Below are 27,697 nucleotides of genomic sequence, written 5' to 3'. Positions count from 1 at the left end.
TGTCTACTGCAGAGGTCGTTCACTGCACAGTTATGGTTTCTTTTACCGAGGATTCTTCACCCCTCTCTATATACCTGTTGTATCCCTTGATGATACAAATAAAATAGTTTGCAATATAATAAAAAACAATAACAAAACAATTGTACTAAATAAGTAATTAGTAATGAATGTCTTAAAAAGAGTGAACACCTTGAGATTTATATATAAAATATTTAGTTATGCGTAATGAAAAAACTTAACAACATGGCCCCTATTTATCAAAGGTCTTGCGGACCTGATCCGACAGTGCAGATCAGGTCCGCAAGACCTCGCTAAATGCGGAGAGCAATACGCTCTCCGTATTCAGCATTGTACCAGCAGCTCACAAGAGTTGCTGGTGCAACGCCACCCTCTGATGACTCGCGGCCGCCAGCAGGGAGGTGTCAATCAACCCGATCGTAATCGATTGGGTTGATTTCCGGCGATTCCTGCCCACCTGCTCAGAGCAGGCGGACAGGGTTATGGACAGGGTTATGGAGCAGCAGTCATTAGACCGCTGCTTCATAACTTGTGTTTCTGGCGAGTCTGAAGACTAGCCAGAAACACGGCCTTTCAAGCTCCATACGGAACTTGATAAATATGGGCCCATATCTGTATTATTTATTTGCCCCCTTTTTAGGTAATTTAGCTCTGAAATTTAATCAATTTCTCAATTCTCAGAACTTGAAAAGCACCTGCTGAGTTATTGAGGCTAACTCCGCTACATATCTGTCTTTAATTGGCGTTATCAGATAACAAGCACAAATCAGTGGTCTTTATCCTAACATTATGACTATGGTTAGCCTTGTTGCCTGTAGACTAAAGGCTGGATTGGCTCACCTAAATAAGGTGAATGGTGGATAGAGTTTGGCAATTGAAAACTTATTGCAGTAAAAAGGGTGTTAATTTGTTATTAAAATGTCAAAACTAAGGGTGTGTGTCATTCTATAGCAACACAACAGGAATGTCTTGTAATTAAGCTTATAACTTGGAGATATTCAGGTGAGCTTCAGTCATTTTGATAATAATAATAATGTTGATTAGAAGGAAAAGATTAAATAAATATCGCAATATTGTAGAAAGAAATGGATAATATTAGCTACTAGGTCGAGTGTAACTCATATGAATTCAAACTTATATGAGCTCTAGCACGAAGAAATAAGTGTTTTACCATTTCCAGAAAATCCCCTTAATAGGGGTCAAAAGGGGGAGGCTGATTTATGAGGATACCTATTTCTCAAAAAACAAAGATGTTACAGACACGAAAAAGTGGTATTTACATTACAAGAAACACAGAGAATTAACGAAACCTCAAGAAGTTCATGTCAGCGAGTGTGCAACCTGAACAGGCACACACGTGAGGCTACACGTCATTGTGAGTGGTCACGTTTTTTGCAATTTTTTTACAAATGACAAAATCCATGTGAGCGAAGCCGTAGGCCACAACTAGCATTTAATAAAGTGTTAATAACTGTGTTTGTATTGTAAATATTTCACATTCCAATGTTCTTCACATAGGGGAATATGTTCTATGTATTTTTAAAATTATATTCCTTTATATATCTGCATATTTCTATACCTATATATAATCATATATATATGCACACACACACACATATATATATATATATATATATATATATATATATATATATACAAAAGGGGGTGAGTCAGCGCTTAGGGATGTGGTGCTAAAACTTAGTAATGTACCAGAGTACAGCGACTTAATACAATGGTGTACTACTATATATATATATATAGCAACAGAAAGGAGTATTCACAGTCAATCAGAGAAAAATATCAACTGAAAGACTTACCAGCGCTATCTTAAAAAGTTAACCACAAACTACCTTTAAATTACAGATATTTCTCTGAAAAGTAGTATAATAATATTTGTATATAGCTTCCTATCCAGATAATAAAACACAAATAAGTCCCTCAGGCTTATTTTCAAAAGATGAGTACAAAAAAGAGGCCTGGATGGCGCTTATATGCAAATATAAGTATAAATTAGCAAATGGTGCAGGTAGTGATAAAGATATTGTTAAAATCAATCCTGAATTATATATGCATGACTTGAAATTTATGTATTAAAACAATTGGAATGCACAATTCATATATATTGTAACAGACGAAAAGTTCATATAAAATGTAATATATAAAAATATAAGATGATGTAGACAGGTGTGGGATCTTCTCCTATATATCCCCCACTCAGATGTGCACTTACTTCAAAAACCCTCAATCATATGAGGTAAGGATGATTCGTGTCAGCGAAAAAATGACCTCTGAGGAAGAAGGGGATTTTACTTACATACAGCCCTTCGAAACGCGGTCCGGTACTCTACGGCATTGTGTTTGCCTGGTAATATTTTATGGACTCAATCGAACTCTGGACTATATATTGATTTATCTATATTACCTATATGAACTGTACCTTTATATTTATATACATAAGGCGGTCTTCCTCTTTTGGATAATATTGGATGCAATCCGTGTGTATATTTCATTTGGATTGCTTGATACCTCATTCATTGAGGGTTTTAAATGTGAGTTTTTAGATGTTTTATTTAAACATTAAAGTATACAGTGTTGCACTATGAATCTCTTTCTGGTTCTTTTCTCTGTATATATATATATGACCGGGAGTTTTCATTTGAATCTGCACACAAGCTGTGAAGCAAGACTGACAACCAGGTGCTAATACAAAGTTCTTTACTACTGACATCAGGGGGAGATACAGCTCCGGTGATCCAGTTTCCATACTCCAGGAGGTGCCACTTTTTTGCTGACACGAATCATCCTTACCTCATATGATTGAGGGTTTTTGAAGTAAGTGCACATCTGAGTGGGGGATATATAGGAGAAGATCCCACACCTGTCTACATCATTTATATTTTTATATATTACATTTTATATGAACTTTTCATCTGTTACAATATATATGAATTGTGTATTCCAATTGTTTTAATACATACATTTCAAGTCATGCATATATAATTCAGGATTGATTTTAACAATATCTTTATCACTACCTGCACCATTTGCTAATTTATACTTATATTTGCATATAAGCGCCATCCAGGCCTCTTTTTTGTAGTCATATATATATATATATATATGCAAATAATTATAAGCAGGTGTATATGTAATTATATAGTAGATATACAAGTGAGACCGGTATATGTAGACACCAGTAAATCTATTGCTCGTACCACTTGGGTGCAAGACCAGTCCAGCAATGGTGGATATTAATGAGGCAGTCCACAGCAGTGTCAGACTATAACATCATGTGTGACAGTTCCCAAATGCCTCTAGTCTCAGCTGCTTCGTCCGGTAATGAGAGTTCCCTCTTAGAAAAGAAGATCCTCCCCAGGCAGTTCTGAAAAGATAGAGGGTGGACAAGCTCACGAGAAGGTACTCCTAGTGAAGCTCGTTTATACCAGAGTTGCTCACTAAAATATATGTATAAATGCCACTCACGTGATTCAACCTCATCCAGGTATAGATAAGACACTTGGTTAAAGGTGATATCTGTTCCTGCTATCCTTGTACTGCTCTTGCTGTGGTCCTCTTTTTCCTTTTCCTGTTAATTTCCAGGAGTGTGGTCCCAAAAAACAGTGGAGGCTCAGATGGACAACTCTCTATATAACCAGGGGGCTATTGGTGAGTGAGGCTATGCAGACCAAGTGTATAATATGATACAATTTAATGGTATAAATGAGCTTCACTAGGAGTGCATTCTTGTGCGCTTGTCCACCCTCTATCTTTTCATATATATATACATATTTTCCACACAAAAAAACACTTTCGTTATTACACTAGTGGGCGCCTCTTTCTTTCCTTGCATCCAGGATGATGTTTGTTGATTTACTTTCCTCATGAAGAGAGCTGCCCAACTGTTGGTTCATTGTCATCAAGCAAGAACAGCCACTTATATGAAAATATTCAAGTAAAAATTCATTTTTATTATCATCACTTTTTGACTACAACTGGTTGGTTATTTGTGGTTTGGACTTATTTCTGAACTTTTGTTTCATTGTTAAAGAAAGACTATTATTTTATATATTTTTTTCCTATTAATGAATTTATCTTTCCACTTCATTTAGAGTCACAAATCAATCATTAAAATTTTTAATTTTTGATTTTCTTTATTATTTTATTATCTTATAAACGGCATTTTTTACACTTATATTTATCAATTATTTTTACACAGCTACACATTTCATCATACATTTGATATTATGGTTTGAATGTTATATTTATGCATTAGCATTTTACCATTATATTTTTAGTATAAATTCTTTATGAATTTGTAATACACTTTTACACTATTATTGTACACATTTTTATGGAATTGGCGCACCCTTGTTATCCACCCAATCCTCTGAGGTTGATATTCTTGCATATATATAAAACTATGTATTTAAGAGTAAACAGAACATATTATTTTATGTCAAGAACGTTGGAATGTGAAATATTCATATTTCATGTCATTTTAGTGCACTATAGAAAATGTGATCGGGCTTGTGTGCGAGGGGCGTTAGTTTTTTTTTTGCTTTTATGTGCTCCATTGTAGTCTATGGGGTAATACGCTAACGTGGCGCAATATTATAACTTTAGCTTTTTGCGCACGTCGGGTTAGTGCTTATGAGAAAACGTTTTACTTTCAACTTGTAATACGTTCGCTACCCGATGCGTGCAAAAAAACTCAGTGTAGCGGAGTTAACGCATGAGCAAGAGGGATTAAGAGCACTCCACTCATAATCTAGCCCTAAATAGGAACACAAATGTCCAAATTAAAAGAATTAACAGAATTTCCTGGTCTTAAAGGAATAAGAATTTATGAACAGGGATGGTTTGAAATATATTTTCATTATATCTCATGTAAAAAGCCAATTTGCAAAAGAGAGATTGGGGCTTTTATTCAAAAGATACTATAGCTATTTTTTAATGTGTTGACTTACAGTTCACATCAGTATACCATGTATTCTCATGCTCATCCAGAAAGAAATGCAAAAAAATAAAAAAAATAAAAATAATGGGCCCTATAATTCAAGCAAACGGGTTCATAGTGCAAATGGGTGAAACTTTTGCAAATGAATTCAAATACTAGTATAATGTGTTTAATGTTTAATGCTGAATTCTAATGTAATTCACAGTAAATTTAAAGGCCGTGATTACAACTGTAGAGGTAAATCTTAATTTAGCGTTAGTGATCCGCTGGTATTACAATTTGAAAAAATAAGTTTTTTTGCTAGTGGTAGCCCGATTTTAGCAAACATTGCTAGAGGAGTTTTGGTGAGCGTGTGCATCTGTTCTCCCATAGAAATCAATGGAGAAAAAAACTTAACACCATACTCGTGAAAATGACAAAAAAAGTGAAAAAATCCTAACACACTACCATAGCCCAATAACCCCTAATTCACCCCCCCACATCAAAACACTAAATAAAACTACTAAAAGGGACAGTCTACACCAGAAACATAATTTATGTAAGAACTTACCTGATAAATTCATTTCTTTCATATTGGCAAGAGTCCATGAGCTAGTGACGTATGGGATATACAATCCTACCAGGAGGGGCAACGTTTCCCAAACCTCAAAATGCCTATAAATACACCCCTCACCACACCCACAATTCAGTTTAACGAATAGCCAAGTAGTCGGGTGACGAAGAAAGGAGTAAAAAGCATCAACAAAGAAATTTGGAATAATTGTGCTTTATACAAAAAAATCATAACCACCATAAAAAAGGGTGGGCCTCATGGACTCTTGCCAATATGAAAGAAATTAATTTATCAGGTAAGTTCTTTCATAAATTATGTTTTCTTTCATGTAATTGGCAAGAGTCCATGAGCTAGTTACGTATAGGATATCAAATACCCAAGATGTGGAACTCCACGCAAGAGTCACTAGAGAGGGAGGGATAAAAATAAACAACAGCCATATGCTGAAAAATTAGTCCACAACCCAAAATATAAGTTATTCTCATGAAGAAAAGAAAAACCTAAAACATCAGCAGAAGACTCAAACTGAAACAGATGCCTGAAGAACTTTTCTACCAAAAACTACTTCAGAAGAAGCAAATACATCAAAATGGTAGAATTTAGTAAATGTATGCAAAGAGGACCAAGTCGCTGCTTTGCAAATCTGATCAACTGAAACTTCATTCTTAAAAGCCCACGAAGTGGAGACTGATCTAGTAGAATGAGCTGTAATTCTCTGAGGCGGGGCTTGACCCGACTCCATATAAGCTTGATGAATCAAAAGCTTTAACCAAGAAGCCAAGGAAATAGCAGAGGCCTTATGACCTTTCCTAGGACGAGAAAATATAACAAATAGACTAGAAGTCTTCCTGAAATCTTTAGTATCTTCAACATAATATTTCAAAGCTCTTACCACATCCAAAGAATGTAAGGATCTTTCCAAAGGATTCTTAGGATTAGGACACAAGGAAGGGACAACAATTTCTCTACTAAAAGAGAAAAGAGAGAAGAGGCGCCAAATGGTGTGTATCGTTTTAAATTCAGTAGGCCATGCCCCCAAATAAAAACTACTTACAAAATTTCCAGCACTTGAGAAGTGCCACAAATGCCTTCTGAACTGTTAGCAGCCGTCCAGCTAGCTGAATTGTATCAGAACTGCTTCTATATTATGCTGTTCAAGACAAAAAACACAAAAGTGCCACAATAGTGTGTATCAGTGTGATCGTTTGATAAAGCGCAACAAATGTAATGTACTCACAGGATATAGGGCACTTGAGAAGTGCCACAAAAGCCTCCTGGACACTTGTCAGCTGTCCAGCTCACTGATAGCACCGATATCCCCTAGGTTCACTTGTTCAGGTCACAAACGGGCTCCAATGCAGCACCCTTGGATATGCCTGCAACTCGATGTTCAGATGAATGCAAGTATGGCTACCAATGTTGGATGCAAAAATTTGCTAAAAATTACCGTGCTACTTGTACTGATATAGTTAAAAATAGAAATTTATTAAAAACAATGTTACACTACGCGTTTCCCGGTTCCTCAGACCGCTTCCTCAGGTGTAATTACAGATACAAAGTAGCAAAGTTTTATAGCCCAATGTCGGCGTCTATCCCGACCCAGGGCGCATGCGTGAGCAACTAAAAGAACATTAGCCAATCAGTGCCTTAGTTGAATTTCTCTCTAATGTAATAGGTTCCCACTAAGGGGCTTGGCTAGTGACGATGCCCGCTATCAAATGTATAATGTTTGACATCGGCCCGATGTGCTCTCATGTCAGTTTTAAACTGACAGATAAACAAATCGTAAGTGTTATAATGCCTAGTGGTACATTGTTATTTAAATGTCTCCCCGGTGTTTATAATATTACTCACTTTGGCACCAATTTACTAAAGTTAGTTGATCAAGCATTTACAAAATGTGTAAAATAAATAGAAACAATATCACAATACAAATGTTTATGTCGTAGCTCATTTCTCAAAATCTACATGTATTATCTGATCTTAAAGCCACTGTGATCGGACAGATGTACACATTCTTATAACTAAACTGAAATAGGTGTTGATATTCAATAATAATAATGAAAATTAACACTAATATTGGAAATTATAAATATAGAATTAAATAACTTAACATAAAATATATATTAATCTAGAATACGATCTAGAATCAAATAGTATAAATCAAATTAGTTATAATATGACTATTGTTGCTATTGTCATAAACTACAGCTGCTGATTAATAAGTCCTATACCTTAATTAAAAGCAGCCATGTCTATATTTTCGTTGAGGCCATATGGTTGGAGAGTCTTAAGCTTCCAAATCCAAAATGTCTCTCTCTGTCTCAGATAGGTCAGCCTATTCCTACCCCATTTGGGAGCAATATATTCTAAAGGAAAAATGTTAAATAAATCTGTTTGTCCATCATGACAGTTTTTGCTGTGTCTTGGGACACTATGATTGACCACCCCATTTTTTATATTTCTGTTATGTTCCCCCCATCTCTTCTTTAGGGGTCTTGAAGACCTACCAATATACTGAATTCCACATTGACACTCAAGGAGATATACCTCATAACTTGAATCACAAGTGAATCTAGAGTTTATCTCAAATACTTCCTTAGTGGAAGCAGATTGAAACTTGATCCTATTCCCTGAAGTGTATTTACAAAGACCACAGTTTGGTCAATTGCATCTATAAAAGCCCCTTTTCCCCATTGGCCAACTATTTTTAATAGTTCTTATATTGCTCCCTTTGGTATATTTCTTCATTACCACCTTGCTCGGTGCTAATTTATTTTTTAGAGTAGGAGCTCTCTTGAAAGTGCAGATGGGGGACTCTTCTAAAATATTTTTAAGAATGCAATCATTTCTTAAAATATACCAATGTTTGCACAAAATGTGTTTAATTTTGTTGTGGTTGCTATTAAATTTGGTGATAAATCTTAAATTGTTAGATTTGGACTGTGTATTTTTGGATTCCTTCCCTCTAGTATCATTAATATTTATAATGCCTTCATGTTTCTTTTTGAAAAATTCCTCTCTATCTTTAATCCTTGCTTTTCTATAGCCTTCTTCAATCAGGTCTCTTGGGTATCCCTTTTCTAGAAATCTTGATCTTAAAGTCTCTGCCTGATCATCAAAACTATTTAAAGTTGTACAATTTCTGCGGATCCTCGAAAACTGGTTATATGGTATATTTTTTACCCAGGCTCTGTAATGATTACTTTTATAGTTTAAAAAGCTATTTGTGTCAACTGATTTGAAATATGTTTTTGTGGTTACTCGTCCATACACATCCCAGCTCAAGACTAAATCCAGAAATTCTATGGTGTTCCTATTAATATTTGATGTTAGTTTTAAGCCCATATTATTATTATTTAAAGATATGATAAATTCCTTTACAGAGTCTTCTGTGCCCTCCCATACCAGTAATAGGTCATCAATGAAACGGCCATAGTACACCAGGCTTGCCCCCAAAGGAGACTTGTATATATATTTCTCCTCAAATATCCCCATGAACAAATTCGCAAAACTGGGGGCAAACCTGGTGCCCATGGCCGTTCCCTTGATTTGTAAAAAAAACCTTTCCTGGTACACAAAATAATTGTGTTTTAACACAAAAGATATGGCTTCCAACAAAAACTGTCTTTGATTGGACGGTAGATATTGATCCCTTTTTAAAAACTCATCTATTGCTTCCAAGCCCAGACTGTGACAGATATTTGAATATAAAGAGGATACATCACATGTACACCAAATAAGATCACGCCCTGCTTTTTCAATTTTAGAGATCTTCGATATAAGGTCTGGGGTATCTTTGATATAAGATTCTAGACCCATAACCGTTTTTTTAAGATAGGTGTCTACATATTCAGATAAATTGCAAGTAAGATTTCCAATACCAGAAATAATAGGTCTCCCTGGTGGACACTTTGGGTCTTTGTGTATTTTCGGAAGATGGTAATAATAAGCCAAATTGGGTGATGTAGGTATCAAATAATCTCTCTCTTTTTTGTTGAGAATCCCTTCTGAAAAGCCTTTATCTATTAGTTTGGTGAGTTTAGCCATATATGTTAATGTGGGGTTAAAGCTCAATTCCCTATAGTAACAAGGATCTAACAGAATTTTATTGGCTTCTGCAATGTAATCTGACATATCTTGTAAAACCACCCCTCCCCCCTTGTCCGCCTGCCTGATGACTATATCTTTGTTATTAGCCAAATTGACAAGAGCCTTGTATTCAAATTTATTCAAATTATGATTATTAATTTCAAGGTTCATAGTTCCAAACTCTTCTAACACTAGATTTTGAAAAAGAGTGATATTGGGACATGTAGTGGGGGGATTGAAATTGGATCTAGGTGCAAGATTAGAGTGTATGTAATCATCGAATAGTGATTCACAAAATTCTTCAGGTTCACAATAAACAATTTCTCTAGTAGGTCTTTCAGGCATGTCATTTGTGATGATGGGAAATTGATTTGTTGACTTTAATTTTTTGTCACAAAAATACCTTTGTAAATTTAACTTTCTAATGAACCTATTGAGGTCAACAAACAACTCAAACATATTGTGTCTGTTGGAGGGACAAAATGAAAGTCCTCTACTTAAAATACAGATTTCCTCATTGGTTAATGTGTGACTAGATAGATTGAAAATACCTTCTTTCATTTTCGCAAGTTTTTGTTTTTTGGTTGATTTTGCTCTACCTCTGCAGCCACGCTTGCGTAGCTTCTCTTTCTTGGGGTTGACACTGGGATGTATTCCTCTCTTATAGGTGTTCTGTCTAATTGTTTCAGGTGCACGGGTAACCTTCTCTGGTTCGACTGAAAAGAATTTTGTTGTTTGTGCATCTGAAAAACCTGAGCGTTTCCAGGTTCAAAAAAATCTTCTCTATTATCTGATCTATGATTGTATGTATGATGAAATCTATTTTGTTCCTCATAATTTCTAGATTCCTTCATTGAATTGCCATTGTGTGACTCTCTATATTCATGGTGAACATTAGGGGATTCAGTTCTCCTTCTATAATTATTGGAGTAAAAATTCCCCATATGATTTTCTGATCCCTTACTTTTCTCCATGTACTCTTTTCTATGGTTATTCCCTGCTTGGTAGTTTTTATGCCAATTGCTCTCATTTTTGAAATTGTAATTCCCTTTAAAGTTTATATTTTTCTTTTTATCTTTAGGTTTTTTGTAATAATTTACCCTTTTCCAGTTGGGGGAATTTACCGCTGACTGGTCTCTCTGATTTATCAGTATGGGATTGCTCTCAATATTGGGCTCTGTTGTTTCATCTTTGTTATCTGTTTGTTGGGTTCTATATATACAACCCTCCAGGTAATCTTTTTCATCTCTTGCTAATTTTTTAACTAACATCAAATATTAATAGGAACACCATAGAATTTCTGGATTTAGTCTTGAGCTGGGATGTGTATGGACGAGTAACCACAAAAACATATTTCAAATCAGTTGACACAAATAGCTATTTAAACTATAAAAGTAATCATTACAGAGCCTGGGTAAAAAATATACCATATAACCAGTTTTCGAGGATCCGCAGAAATTGTACAACTTTAAATAGTTTTGATGATCAGGCAGAGACTTTAAGATCAAGATTTCTAGAAAAGGGATACCCAAGAGACCTGATTGAAGAAGGCTATAGAAAAGCAAGGATTAAAGATAGAGAGGAATTTTTCAAAAAGAAACATGAAGGCATTATAAATATTAATGATACTAGAGGGAAGGAATCCAAAAATACACAGTCCAAATCTAACAATTTAAGATTTATCACCAAATTTAATAGCAACCACAACAAAATTAAACACATTTTGTGCAAACATTGGTATATTTTAAGAAATGATTGCATTCTTAAAAATATTTTAGAAGAGTCCCCCATCTGCACTTTCAAGAGAGCTCCTACTCTAAAAAATAAATTAGCACCGAGCAAGGTGGTAATGAAGAAATATACCAAAGGGAGCAATATAAGAACTATTAAAAATAGTTGGCCAATGGGGAAAAGGGGCTTTTATAGATGCAATCGACCAAACTGTGGTCTTTGTAAATACACTTCAGGGAATAGGATCAAGTTTCAATCTGCTTCCACTAAGGAAGTATTTGAGATAAACTCTAGATTCACTTGTGATTCAAGTTATGTGGTATATCTCCTTGAGTGTCAATGTGGAATTCAGTATATTGGTAGGTCTTCAAGACCCCTAAATAAGAGATGGGGGGAACATAACAGAAATATAAAAAATGGGGTGGTCAATCATAGTGTCCCAAGACACAGCAAAAACTGTCATGATGGACAAACAGATTTATTTAACATTTTTCCTTTAGAATATATTGCTCCCAAATGGGGTAGGAATAGGCTGACCTATCTGAGACAGAGAGAGACATTTTGGATTTGGAAGCTTAAGACTCTCCAACCATATGGCCTCAACGAAAATATAGACATGGCTGCTTTTAATTAAGGTATAGGACTTATTAATCAGCAGCTGTAGTTTATGACAATAGCAACAATAGTCATATTATAACTAATTTGATTTATACTATTTGATTCTAGATCATATTCTAGATTAATATATATTTTATGTTAAGTTATTTAATTCTATATTTATAATTTCCAATATTAGTGTTAATTTTCATTATTATTATTGAATATCAACACCTATTTCAGTTTAGTTATAAGAATGTGTACATCTGTCCGATCACAGCGGCTTTAAGATCAGATAATACATGTAGATTTTGAGAAATGAGCTACGACATAAACATTTGTATTGTGATATTGTTTCTATTTATTTTACACATTTTGTAAATGCTTGATCAACTAACTTTAGTAAATTGGTGCCAAAGTGAGTAATATTATAAACACCGGGGAGACATTTAAATAACAATGTACCACTAGGCATTATAACACTTACGATTTGTTTATCTGTCAGTTTAAAACTGACATGAGAGCACATCGGGCCGATGTCAAACATTATACATTTGATAGCGGGCATCGTCACTAGCCAAGCCCCTTAGTGGGAACCTATTACATTAGAGAGAAATTCAACTAAGGCACTGATTGGCTAATGTTCTTTTAGTTGCTCACGCATGCGCCCTGGGTCGGGATAGACGCCGACATTGGGCTATAAAACTTTGCTACTTTGTATCTGTAATTACACCTGAGGAAGCGGTCTGAGGAACCGGGAAACGCGTAGTGTAACATTGTTTTTAATAAATTTCTATTTTTAACTATATCAGTACAAGTAGCACGGTAATTTTTAGCAAATTTTTGCATCCAACATTGGTAGCCATACTTGCATTCATCTGAACATCGAGTTGCAGGCATATCCAAGGGTGCTGCATTGGAGCCCGTTTGTGACCTGAACAAGTGAACCTAGGGGATATCGGTGCTATCAGTGAGCTGGACAGCTGACAAGTGTCCAGGAGGCTTTTGTGGCACTTCTCAAGTGCCCTATATCCTGTGAGTACATTACATTTGTTGCGCTTTATCAAACGATCACACTGATACACACTATTGTGGCACTTTTGTGTTTTTTGTCTTGAACAGCATAATATAGAAGCAGTTCTGATACAATTCAGCTAGCTGGACGGCTGCTAACAGTTCAGAAGGCATTTGTGGCACTTCTCAAGTGCTGGAAATTTTGTAAGTAGTTTTTATTTGGGGGCATGGCCTACTGAATTTAAAACGATACACACCATTTGGCGCCTCTTCTCTCTTTTCTCTTTTTGAACAGAACCTGTGATTGCCAACACCTTTCTGGAATGAGATTGCTGCCTGGAGATTACAAACACCTCTGAGAGTGTGGACTATCTTATTACATTATATCATTATTATTGTTAGAGAGATAGTTTATCCATCATAGTATACTTAATCATATTAAGATACTCTTAACCGAACAAGTTATATATCTATTTGTAGGTTGTTATTATTTTTCTTGTTGTATTATTGTCAATATCAACACCAGTTGTGATAAGTCAAACTTTTCTATGACATTATTGCAGCACATTGCACATAAATACTGGCGGATTATTGCTAGTATTTGGGGGCGCCTCTAATTTTACTTTAATAATTTCTCTACTAATGTTGTTAGAATTCACAACCTTAGGTAAAAATTCAAATGAAGTCCGCAAAACCGCCTTATCCTGATGAAAAATCAGAAAAGGAGATTCACAAGAAAGAGCAGATAGCTCAGACACTCTTCTAGCAGAAGAGATGGCCAAAAGTAACTTCACTTTCCAAGAAAGTAGTTTAATGTCCAAAGAGTGCATAGGCGCAAACGGAGGAGCCTGTAACGCCTTTAAAACCAAATTAAGACTCCAAGGAGGAGAAATTGATTTAATGACGGGCTTAATAAGAACTAAAGCCTGTACAAAACAGTGAATATCAAGAAGTTTAGCAATCTTTCTGTGAAATAAAACTGAAAGAGCAGAGATTTGTCCCTTCAAGGAACTTGCAGACAAACCCCTATCCAAACCATCCTGGAGAAACTGTAAAATTCTAGGAATTCTAAAAGAATGCCAAAAGAGTTTATGAGAAGAACACCATGAAATGTAAATCTTCCAAACTCGAAAATAAATCTTCCTAGAGACAGATTTACGAGCTTGTAACATAGTATTAATTACTGAGTCAGAGAAACCTCTATGACTTAATACTAAGCGTTCAATTTCCATATCTTCAAATTTAATGATTTGAGATCCTGATGGAAAAACGGACCTTGAGACAGTAGGTCCGGCCTTAACGGAAGTGGCCAAGGTTGGCAACTGGATATCCGAACAAGATCCACATACCAAAACCGATGGGGCCATGCTGGAGCCACCAGCAACACAAACGATTGTTCCATGATGATCTTGGAGATCACTCTCGGAAGAAGAACTAGAGGCGGGAAGATATAAGCAGGTTGATAACACCAAGGAAGTGTCAGCGCATCCACTGCTTCCGCCTGAGAATCCCTGGACCTGGACAGGTATCTGGGAAGTTTCTTGTTTAGATGAGAGGCCATCAGATCTATTTCTGGAAGACCCCATATCTGAACAATCTGAGAAAACACATCCGGATGGAGAGACCACTCCCCTGGATGTAAAGTCTGACGGCTGAGATAATCTGCCTCCCAATTGTCTACACCTGGGATATGAACCGCAGAAATTAGACAAGAGCTGGATTCCGCCCAAACAAGTATCCGAGATACTTCTCTCATAGCTAGGGGACTGTGAGTCCTACCCTGATGATTGACATATGCCACCGTTGTGATATTGTCTGTCTAAAAACAAATGAACGGTTCTCTCTTCAACAGAGGCCAAAACTGAAGAGCTCTGAGAATTGCACGGAGTTCTAAAATATTGATTGGTAATCTTGCCTCTTGAGATTTCCAAACTCCTTGTGCTGTCAGAGATCCCCAGACAGCTCCCCAACCTGAAAGACTCGCATCTGTTGTGATCACAGTCCAGGTTGGCCGAACAAAAGAGGCCCCTTGAACTAAACGCTGGTGATTTAACCACCACGTCAGAGAGTGTCGAACATTGGGTTTTAAGGATATTAATTGTGATATCTTTGTATAATCCCGGGAACCATTGATTCAGCATGCAAAGCTGGTCTCATGTGAAAATGAGCAAAAGGAATTGCGTCCGATGCTGCAGTCATGAGGCCTAAAACTTCCATGCACATAGCCACTGAAGGGAATGACTGAGACTGAAGGTGCCGACATGCTGCAACCAATTTCAAACGTCTCTTGTCTGTTAGAGACAGAGTCATGGACACTGAATCTTTCTGGAAAAAGGCAACCCTTGTTTGAGGAATCAAAAAACTTTTTGGTAAATTGATCCTCCAACCATGTTTTCGAAGAAACAACAAAAGTTGATTAGTGTGAGATTCTGCAGAACATAAAGACTGAGCTAGTACCAAGATATCATCCAAATAAGGAAACACCACAATACCCTGTTCTCTGATTACAGAGAGTAGGGCACCCAGAACCTTTGAAAAGATTCTTGGAGCTGCTGCTAGGCCAAATTAAAGAGCAACAAATTGGTAATGCTTGTCTAGAAAAGAGAATCTCAGGAACTGATAATGTTCTGGATGAATCAGAATATGAAGGTAAGCATCCTGCAAGTCTATTGTAGACATATAATGTCCTTGCTGAACAAAAGGCAGAATAGTCCTTATAGTTACCATTTTGAAAGTTGGTACTCTTACATAACGATTCAAAATTTTCAGATCCAGAACTAGTCTGAATGAATTTTCTTTCTTTGGGACAATGAATAGATTCGAATAAAACCCCAGGCCTTGTTCCTGAAAAGGAACCGGCATGATTACCCCTGAAAACTCCAGATCTAAAACACACTTCAGGAAAGCCTGAGCTTTTACTGAATTCACTGGGATACATGAGAGAAAAAAATCTCCTCACAGGAGGTCTTACTCTGAATCCAATTCAGTACCCCTGAGAGACAATGCTCTGAATCCATTGATTTTGGACAGAATTTATCCAAACATCCTTGAAAAACCTTAATCTGCCCCCTACCAGCTGTGCTGGAATGAGGGCCGCACCTTCATGCGGACTTAGGGGCTGACTTTGGTTTCTTGAAAGGCTTGGATTTATTCCAATTTGAGGAAGGCTTCCAATTGGAAATAGATTCCTTCGGGGAAGGATTAGGTTTTTGATTCTTATTTTGACGAAAGGAACGAAAACAATTAGAAGCCTTAGATTTACCCTTAGGTTTTTTATCCTGAGGCAAAAAACTCCTTTCCCCCCAGTAACAGTTGAAATAATAGAATCCAACTGAGAACCAAATAAATTATTACCTTGGAAAGAAAGAGATAATAATCTAGACTTAGATGTCATATCAGCATTCCAAGATTTAAGCCACAAAGCTCTTCTAGCTAAAATAGCTAAAGACATGGATCTAACATCAATTTTGATAATATCAAAAATGGCATCACAAATAAAATGATTAGCATGTTGCAGTAAGCGAACAATGCTAGATATGTCAGAATCCAATTCTTGTTGCGCTAAATTCTCCAACCAAAAAGTTGAAGCAGCTGCAACATCAGCCAAAGTAATTGCAGGCCTAAGAAGATGACCTGGATATAAATAGGCTTTCCTTAGATAAGATTCAAGCTTCCTATCTAAAGGATTTTTAAAGGAAGTACTATCTTCCATAGGAATAGTGGCTCGTTTAGCACGAGTAGAAATAGCCCCATCAACTTTGGGGATCTTTTCCCAAAACTCTATTACAACCGCTGGTAAAGGATACAATTTTTAAAACCTTGCAGAAGGATTAAAAGAAGTACCTGGCTTATTCCATTCCTTAGAAATCATGTCAGAAATTGGAAAAACCCCTGGAGTAACCACAGTAGGTTTAAAAACAGCATTTAAACGTTTACTGGTTTTAATATCAAGAGGACTAGCTTCCTCAATATCCAAAGTAATTAAAACTTCTTTTAACAAAGAATGCATATACTCTATTTTAAATAAATAAGTAGATTTGTCAGTGTCAATGTCTGAGGAAGGATCTTCTGAATCAGATAGATCCTCATCAGAAGTGGATAATTCATTATGTTGTCGGTCATTTGAAATTTCATCAACTTTATGAGAAATTTTAAAAGACCTCTTACGCTTATTAGAAGGTGGAAATGCAGACAAAGCCTTCTGAATAGAATCAGTAACAAATTCTTTAAAATTCACAGGTATATCCTGTACATTAGAAGTTGAAGGAACTGCAACCGGTAATGTACTATTACAGATGGACACTCTATCTGCATGTAAAAGTTTATCATGACAACTAATACAAATGACATTAGGAGATATAATCTCCACAATTTTACAACAAATGCACTTAGCTTTGGTAGAACTGATGTCAGGTAGCAAAGTTCCAGCAGATACTTCTGAGGCAGGATCAGGTTGAGACATCTTGCAGAATGTAAAAGATAAAACAACATATAAAGCAAAATGATCAATTTCCTTATATGACAGTTTCAGGAATAGGAAAAAATTCAAATAGCATAGCCCTCTGATTTAGAAAAAAGCAAGAGGCAAAAGCAATGGGGCAATAAATAATGAAAAAAGTTTGGCGCCAAATATGACGCACAACGTAACTAGACATTTTTTACAATACATATAGTTAGAACTTTATATAAATGTATAAAGTGCCAAACCATAGCTGAGGTGTCTTAAGAAATAAAAACATACTTACCAAAGACACCCATCCACATATAGCAGATAGCCAAACCAGTTCTGAAACAGTTATCAGTAGAGGCAATGGTATATGAGAGTATATTGTCAATCTGAAAAGGGAGGTAGGAGATGAATCTCTACGACCGATAACAGAGAACCTATGAAATAGACCCCCGTTAGGGAAATCACTGCATTCAATAGGTGATACTCTCCACGTCCCTCTGACATTCGCTATACTCTGAGAGGAATCGGCTTCAAAATGCTGATAAGCGCATGTCAACATAGAAATCTTAGCACAAACTTACTTCACCACCTCCATAGGAGGCAATGTTTGTAAAACTGAATTGTGGGTGTGGTGAGGGGTGTATTTATAGGCATTTTGAGGTTTGGGAAACTTTGCCGCTCCTGGTAGGATTGTATATCCCATATGTCACTAGCTCATGGACTCTTGCCAATTACATGAAATAAATTGTTATTGTTTAAAAAGATAGATAATCCCTTCATTACCCATTCCCCAGTTTTGCATAACCAACACTGTTATATTAATATACTTTTTACCTCTGTGATTACCTTGTATCTAAGCCTCTGCAGACTGCCCCCTTATTTTAGTTCTTTTGACACACTTGCATTTTAGTCAATCAGTGCTGACTTGTCGGTAACTCCACATGCATGTGCACAATGTTATCTATATGGCACACATGAACTAACACCCTCTAGTTGTGAACAACTGTCAAATGCATTCAGATAAGAGACGGCCTTCAAGAAATTAGCACACTACCTACCTAGGTTTAGCTTTCAATTAAGAATACCAAGAGAACAAAGCAAAATTGACAAAAAAGTAAATTGGAAAGTTGTTTAAAATGACATGCCCTATCTGAATCATGAAAGTTTATTTTTGACTAGACTGTTCCTTTAAACCTTAAACCACAACCCCCACATAGCAAAGTACATAAATAAACTATTTACCCCTAAAACACCATCCCTCCACATCTCAAACTATCTAAATAAACTATTAAGCCCTAAACCGCCATCCCCCACATTAAAGTAATAAACTAATAACTAAACCCCCTAACCTAATACCCCCTAACTTAACCCCAATTAAAATATCCATACATTACATGAAAACTATACTAACTAGCTTAAAAAAAAAAAACTTACCTGTAAAATTAAATTAAAACCTAAGCTTACCCTAAAAAAACATTAGTTAAAAAAAAAATACATTTAAAAAAAATTAAAAACCTACATTAACAAAAAAAAACCCTACCCTTTACAAAAACTAAAAAAGCTAACATTTACACACAAAAAACTACCAATACAAAAAATGACAAAACCTAACCTTACAAAAAATAACAAATGAAATTTACAAAAATAATACAAATTATTCCTATTTAAAACTCCTAAAAAAAAAAAACACGCCAAAAAAAAATAATTCTACAAATAAACTACAAATAGCCCTTTTGTAGGGCATTTCCCTAAAGCTAACAACTCTTTTGCATAAATTTATAGTACATCTACACCCTAATAGTACAAACCCAACCCCCCAAAATAAAAAATCCTGACTAAAAAAAAACTAAACTACTCATTGCCCAAAAAAGGGCATTTGGATGGGCATTATATATGCGGTGTCGCCCGCAAAAGCCGACTATGCCGGTTTTTAGTCCGGTATGGCTATCACATTGACAGTGCCGCCCACGTATATTTCACCCATTGCCCGCTAATTTTACTCCCATAAACTAACATATAACCCATAAACTAACATATAACCGCGTCACAAATCGGTATCACATATTCAGCGCAAGGACTTAAGCAGCGAAAATGGAGAAATCTTACTCCATTTTCACCTCGCCACACATAGGCAGGCGCAGGAAGCCTTGCATTGAATATCACCTAGATGACGAGTTTTGCGCTAAACAGGGTGCGAACATAACACCAAAAAACTTGCATTATCGCACTCTCAATAGTGCTGCCATTACGAATTACTGAAAAGCCTCCTTGTGCTGTGCGTTATGGTGCGTTAAGCTCCATACCGCACAAAATCCAAGGGATGAGTTTACGTGCTCGTGTACGCTTTCCCCCGTAGACATCAATGGGGAGAAAGTGTTAGGAAAAAAACTAACACCTGTGATCACGGAATGGAGATCGCCATAATGCATCCCCATTGATGTCTATGGGGAAAATAAAGTTACGTTTAAACCTAACACCCTAACATAAACCCCTAGTCTAAACACCCCTAATCTGCCCCTCCCCTACATTGCCAACACTAATAAAAGTTATTAACCCATATTCCGCCGCTCCTCGTCATTGCCAACACTAATAAAAGTTATTAACCCCTAATCCGCTGCTCCCCAACATCGCTGACACCTAAATAAACCTATTTACCCCTAAACTGTTGACCCCCCACATCGCCAACACTATAATAAAGTATTAACCCCTAACCTCCAACCCCCCACATCGTACCTACTAAACTAAACCTATTAACCAATAAACTGCCGCCCCCCCTTAATTGAACAGCCAATAGGATTTCAGAAGCTCTCATCCTATTGGCTGATTTGAATTTGAAGAATCAAATCAGCCAATAGGAATGCAAGGTACGCCCCTTTGAAACGGGTACCTTGCATTCATTTTCAGTGTACGGCAGTGATCATATGAAGAGGATGCTCCAAGCAGGATATCATCACCCTCCAGGATAGCTCCGCGCCGCCGGGATGAAGATAGAAGACATCCCCGAGATGGATGAAGGTGTTTTCGCCTGGATGAAGACTTTTCGCCGCCTGGATGAAAATTGACAAAAAAGTAAATTGGAAAGTTGTTTAAAATGACATGCCCTATCTGAATCATGAAAGTTTATTTTTGATTAGACTGTCCCTTTAAACCTTAAACCACAACCCCCACATAGCAAAGTACATAAATAAACTATTTACCCCTAAAACACCATCCCTCCACATCGCAAACTATCTAAATAAACTATTAAGCCCTAAACCACCATCCCCCACATTAAAGTAATAAACTAATAACTAAACCCCCTAACCTAATACCCCCTAACTTAACCCCAATTAAAATATCCATACATTAAATGAAAACTATACTAACTTGCTTAAAAAAATAAAACTTACCTGTAAAATTAAATTAAAACCTAAGCTTAACCTAAAAAAATCATTACTTAAAAAAAAATACATTTAAAAAAAATTAAAAACCTACATTAACAAAAAAAAAACCCTACCCTTAACAAAAAAAAAAGCTAACATTTACACACAAAAAAACTACCAATACAAAAAATAACAAAACCTAACCTTACAAAAAATAACAAATTAAATTTACAAAAATAATACAAATTATTCCTATTTAAAACCCCTTAAAAAAAAACACGCCAAAATAAAAAAAAAAATCTACAAATAAACTACAAATAGCCCTTTTGTAGGGCATTTCCCTAAAACTAACAGCTCTTTTGCATAAATTTATAGTACATCTACACCCTAATAGTACAAACCCAACCCCCCAAAATAAAAAATCCTGACTAAAAAAAAACTAAACTACTCTTTGCCCAAAATAGGGCATTTGGATGGGCATTACATATGCGGTGTCGCCCGCAAAAGCCGGCTATGCCGGTTTTTAGTCCAGTATGGCTATCACATTAACGGCGCCGCCCACGTATATTTCACCCATCATCCGCTAATTTTACTCCCATAAACTAACATATAACCGCGTTGCAAATCGGTATCACATATTCAGCACAAGGACATAAGCAGCGAAAATGGAGAAATCGTACTCCATTTTCACCTCGCCACACATAGGCAGGCGCAGCAAGCCTTGCATTGAATATCACCTAGTTGACGAGTTTTGCGCTAAACAGGGTGCGAACATAACGCCAAAAAACTTGCGTTATTGCACTCTCAATAGTGCTGCCATTATAAGTTACTGAAAAACCTCCTTATGCTGTGCGTTATGGTGCGTTAAGCTCCATACCGCACAAAATCCAAGGGGTGAGTTTACGTGCTCGTGTACTCTTTCCCCCGTAGACATCAATGGGGAGAAAGTGTTAGGAAAAAAACTAACACCTGCGATCACGGAATGGAGATCGCCATAACGTAACCCCATTGATGTCTATGGGGAAAAGAAAGTTACGTTTAAACCTAACACCCTAACATAAACCCCTAGTCTAAACACCCCTAATCTGCCCCTCCCCTACATCGCCAACACTAATAAAAGTTATTAACCCCTATTCCACCACTCCCCATCATTTCCGACACTAATAAAAGTTATTAACCCCTAATCCGCTGCTCCCCAACATCGCTGACACCTAAATAAACCTATTAACCCCTAAACCGCTGGCCCCCCACATCGCCAACACTATAAAAAAGTATTAACCCCTAACCTCCAACCCCCCACATACCTACTAAACTAAGCCTAATAACCAATAAACTAATGTCCCCCCCTTAATTGAATAGCCAATAGGATTTCTGAAGCTCTCATCCTATTGGCTGATTTAAACAGCCAATAGGATATTAGAAGCTCTCATCCTATTGGCTGATTTGAATTTGAAGAATCAAATCAGCCAATAGGAATGCAAGGTACAGCCCTTTGAAACGGGTACCTTGCATTCATTTTCAGTGTACGGCAGTGATCATATGAAGATGATGCTCCAAGCAGGATATCATCACCCTCCAGGATAGCTCCGCGCCGCTGGGATGAATATAGAAGACGTCCCCGAGATGGATGAAGGTGTCGTCACCTGGATGAAGACTTTTCACCGCCTGGATGAAGATGGATGTCTAGACTCCAGGAACCGTGAGTAGATTTTATGGGGTTAGTGTTAGTTTTTTTTTGGGGGGGTGTTTTTTTTTTTTTAGATTAGGTATGGGCACTTGTAAAAGAGCTGAATGTCCTTTTAAGGGCAGTAAAAGAGCTGAATTCCCTTTTAAGGACAATGGCCATACAAATGCCCCTTTAGTAGCAATAGGTAGTTTAGTTTTTTTTAGTGTTAGTCTTTTTTACTTTGGGGGGTTTGGTGGGTGGGGGGTTTTATTGTTAGGGGGGGACATAGTATTTTTTAAATGTAAAAGAGCTGTTTAACTTAGGGCAATGCCCTACAAAAGGCCCTTCTAATGGCTATTAGTAGTTTAGTTTAGATTAGGGGGTGTTTTATTTTGGGGGGCTTTTTTATTTTCAAAGGGATTAGGTTTAATTTTTTTTTTTTGATAATTTGGTTTCTTTTTTTCAGTAATGTTAGACTTTTTTATTTTTTGTAATTTTAGATTAATTTAAACTTAGTTTTTATTATTTTTAAAGTAATGTAGTAATGTAAAGTTAGTTTTTTTATTTTAATTGTAATTTAGTATTTTTTAATTTGAGGTAATTGGGGTTAATTTAGGGGGTGTTAGGTTAAGGGGCTTAGTCATTAAATTAGTTATTTGTGTTGTGGGTGGTTGGCGGTTTAGGAGTTAATAGATTCATTATGTTTCTTTCATGTAATTGGCAAGAGTCCATGAGCTAGTGACGTATGGGATATACAATCCTACCAGGAGGGGCAAAGTTTCCCAAACCTCAAAATGCCTATAAATACACCCTTCACCACACCCACAATTCAGTTTTACAAACTTTGCCTCCTAAGGAGGTGGTGAAGTAAGTTTGTACTAAGATTTCTACGTTGACATGCGCTTCTCAGCATTTTGAAGCCTGATTCCTCTCAGAGTACAGCGAATGTCAGATGGACGTGGAGAGTATTACTTATTGAATGCAGTGATTTCCCTAACGGGGGTCTATTTTATAGGTTCTCTGTTATCGGTTGTAGAGATTCATCACCTACCTCCCTTTTCAGATCGACGATATACTCTCATATACCATTACCTCTACTGATAACTGTTTCAGTACTGGTTTGGCTATCTGCTATATGTGGATGGGTGTCTTTGGTAAGTATGTTTTTATTTATTAAGACACATCAACTATGGTTTGGCACTTTATGCATTTATATAAAGTTCTAAATACATGTATTGTACTTATATTTGCCAAAAGTCAGGTTGATGTATTTCCTTTTGCAGATTGTCAGTTTCATATTCTGGGGTTTAGTCTTTTTTTCAATTGACTACTTGTTTTAATTTGCGGACTGTCTTAGGCTCGCGGGTGCGCTAAATGCTACACTTTATTGTGTCATTCTTGGCGCGATAATTTTTTGGCGCAAAAAGCACGTCCGTTGACGCAAGTTCGTAATTTCCGGCATCTTAGTTGACGCAGGGGTTCACACAGGGTTGAGTCCTTAGTGATGCGAGTGTGTCATTTCCGGACATGGTAGGCGCCAAAAAAATTTCTAGTTAAGTTGTGCGTCATACTTGGCGCCAAACTTTTTTCATTATTTATTGCCCCATTGCTTTTGCCTCTTGCTTTTTTCTAAATCAGAGGGCTATGCTATTTGAATTTTTTCCTATTCCTGAAACTGTCATATAAGGAAATTGATCATTTTGCTTTATATGTTGTTTTATCTTTTACATTCTGCAAGATGTCTCAACCTGATCCTGCCTCAGAAGTATCTGCTGGAACTTTGCTACCTGACATCGGTTCTACCAAAGCTAAGTGCATTTGTTGTAAAATTGTGGAGATTATATCTCCTAATGTCATTTGTATTAGTTGTCATGATAAACTTTTACATGCAGATAGAGTGTCCATCTGTATTAGTACATTACCAGTTGCAGTTCCTTCAACTTTTAATATACAGGATATACCTGTGAATTTTAAAGAATTTGTTACTGATTCTATTCAGAAGGCTTTGTCTGCATTTCCACCTTCTAATAAGCGTAAGAGGTCTTTTAAAATTTCTCATAAAGTTGATGAAATTTCAAATGACCGACAACATAATGAATTATCCACTTCTGATGAGGATCTATCTGATTCAGAAGATCCTTCCTCAGACATTGACACTGACAAATCTACTTATTTATTTAAAATAGAGTATATGCGTTCTTTGTTAAAAGAAGTGTTAATTACTTTGGATATTGAGGAAGCTAGTCCTCTTGATATTAAAACCAGTAAATGTTTAAATACTGTTTTTAAACCTACTGTGGTTACTCCAGAGGTTTTTCCGATTCCTGATGCTATTTCTGACATGATTTCTAAGGAATGGAATAAGCCAGGTACTCATTTTAATCCTTCTGCAAGGTTTAAAAAATTGTATCCTTTACCAGCGGTTGCAATAGAGTTTTGGGAAAAGATCCCCAAAGTTGATGGGGCTATTTCTACTCTTGCTAAACAAACTCCTATTCGTATGGAAGATAGTACTTCCTTTAAAAATCCTTTAGATAGGAAGCTTGCATCTTATCTAAGAAAAGCCTGTTTATATTCAGGTCATCTTCTTAGGCCTGCAATTACTTTGGCTGATGTTTGAGCTGCTTCAACTTTTTGGTTGGAGAATTTAGCGCAACAAGAATTGGATTCTGACATATCTAGCATTGTTCGCTTACTGCAACATGCTAATCATTTTATTTGTGATGCCATTTTTGATATTATCAAAATTGATGTTAGATCCATGTCTTTAGCTATTTTAGCTAGAAGAGCTTTGTGGCTTAAATCTTGGAATGCTGATATGACATCTAAGTCTAGATTATTATCTCTTTCTTTCCAAGGTAATAATTTATTTGGTTCTCAGTTGGATTCTATTATTTCAACTCTTACTTTCGTTCCTTTCGTCAAAATAAGGAACAAAAACCTAATCCTTCCCCCAAGGAATCTGTTTCCAATTGGAAGCCTTCCTCAAATTGGAATAAATCCAAGCCTTTCAAGAAACCAAAGTCAGCCCCTAAGTCTGCATGAAGGTGCGGCCCTCATTCCAGAACAGCTGGTAGGGGGCAGATTATGGTTTTTCAAGGATGTTTGGATAAATTCTGTCCAAAATCAATGGATTCAGAGCATTGTCTCTTAGGGGTACCGAATTGGATTCAGAGTAAGACCTCCTGTGAGGAGATTTTTTTTTCTCTCACGCATCCCAGTTAATCCAGTAAAAGCTCAGGCTTTCCTGAAGTGTGTTTCATATCTGGAGTTTTAAGGGGTAATCATGCCGGTTCCTTTTCAGGAACAAGGCCTGGGTTTTATTCAATTCTATTCGTTGTCCCAAAGAAAGAAAATTAATTCAGACCAGTTCAGGATCTGAAAATTTTGAATCGTTATGTAAGAGTACCAACTTTCAAGATTGTAGCTATAAGGACTATTCTGCCTTTTGTTCAGCAAGGACATTATATGTCTACAATAGACTTGCAGGATGCTTACCTTCCTATTCCGATTCATCCTGAACATTATCAGTTCCTGAGATTCTCTTTTTAGACAAGCATTACCAATTTGTTGCTCTTCCATTTGGCCTAGCAACAGCTCCAAGAATCTTTTCAAAGGTTCTAGGTGCCCTACTCTCTGTAATCAGAGAACAGGGTATTTAAGTGTTTCCTTATTTGGATGATATCTTGGTACTAACTAACCGCTAGATTTGGAGTTTTGCATTAGAAGGGGTGCGTTAGCTACGCATGCTTTTTTCCCCCCACACCTTTTAAATACCGCTGGTATTTAGAGTTCACAGAAGGGCTGCGTTAAGCTCCAAAAAGGGAGCGTAGAGCATAATTTACCGCCACTGCAACTCTAAATACCAGCGGTGCTTACGGACGCGGCCAGCTTCAAAAACGTGCTCGTGCACGATTCCCCCATAGGAAACAATGGGGCAGTTTGAGCTGAAAAAAAACCTAACACCTGCAAAAAAGCAGCGTTCAGCTCCTAACGTAGCCCCATTGTTTCCTATGGGGAAACACTTCCTAAGTCTGCACCTAACACCCTAACATGAAGCCCGAGTCTAAACACCCCTAACCTTACACTTATTAACCCCTAATCTGCCGCCCCCGCTATCGCTGACCCCTGCATATTATTATTAACCCCTAATCTGCCTCTCCGTACACCGCCGCAACCTATATTATCCCTATGTACCCCTAATCTGCTGCCCCTAACATCGCCGACCCCTATATTACATTTATTACCCCCTAATCTGCCCCCCCCCCAACGTCGCCGCCACCTACCTACAATAATTAACCCCTAATCTGCCGACCGGACCTCACCGCTACTATAATAAATGTATTAACCCCTAATCCGCCTCACTCCCGCCTCAATAACCCTATAAAAAATAGTATTAACCCCTAATCTGCCCTCCCTAACATTACTGACACCTAACTTCAAGTATTAACCCCTAATCTGCCGACCGGACCTCACCGCTACTCTATTAAATTTATTAACCCCTAAAGCTAAGTCTAACCCTAACCCTAACACCCCCTAAGTTAAATATAATTTTTATCTAACTAAATAAATTCAATCTTATTAAATAAATTATTCCTATTTAAAGCTAAATACTTACCTGTAAAATAAACCCTAATATAGCTACAATATAAATTATAATTACATTGTAGCTATTTTAGGATTAATATTTATTTTACAGGCAACTTTGTAATTATTTTAACCAGGTACAATAGCTATTAAATAGTTAATAACTATTTAATAGCTACCTACTTAAAATAATTACAAAATTACCTGTAAAATAAATCCTAACCTAAGTTACAATTAAACCTAACACTACACTATCAATAAATTAATTAAATAAAATACCTACAATTATCTACAATAAAATAAACTAATTAAAGTACAAAAAAATAAAAAAAGAACTGTTACAAAAAATAAAAAAATAATTTACAAACATTAGAAAAATATTACAACAATTTTAAGCTAATTACACCTACTCTAAGCCCCCTAATAAAATAACAAAGCCCCCCAAAATAAAAAAATGCCCTACCCTATTCTAAAATTAAAATTGAAAAGCTCTTTTACCTTACTAGCCCTTAAAAGGGCCTTTTGCGGGGCATGCCCCAAAGAAAACAGCTCTTTTGCCTGTAAAAAAAAACATACAATACCCCCCCTCAACATTACAACCCACCACCCACATACCCCTAATCTAACCCAAAGCCCCCTTAAATAAACCTAACACTAAGCCCCTGAAGAT

This window comes from Bombina bombina, chromosome 7, assembly GCF_027579735.1.
Source record: "Bombina bombina isolate aBomBom1 chromosome 7, aBomBom1.pri, whole genome shotgun sequence".
Classification (NCBI taxonomy): Eukaryota; Metazoa; Chordata; class Amphibia; order Anura; family Bombinatoridae; genus Bombina; species Bombina bombina.
This window is presented reverse-complemented; position numbering follows the sequence as displayed.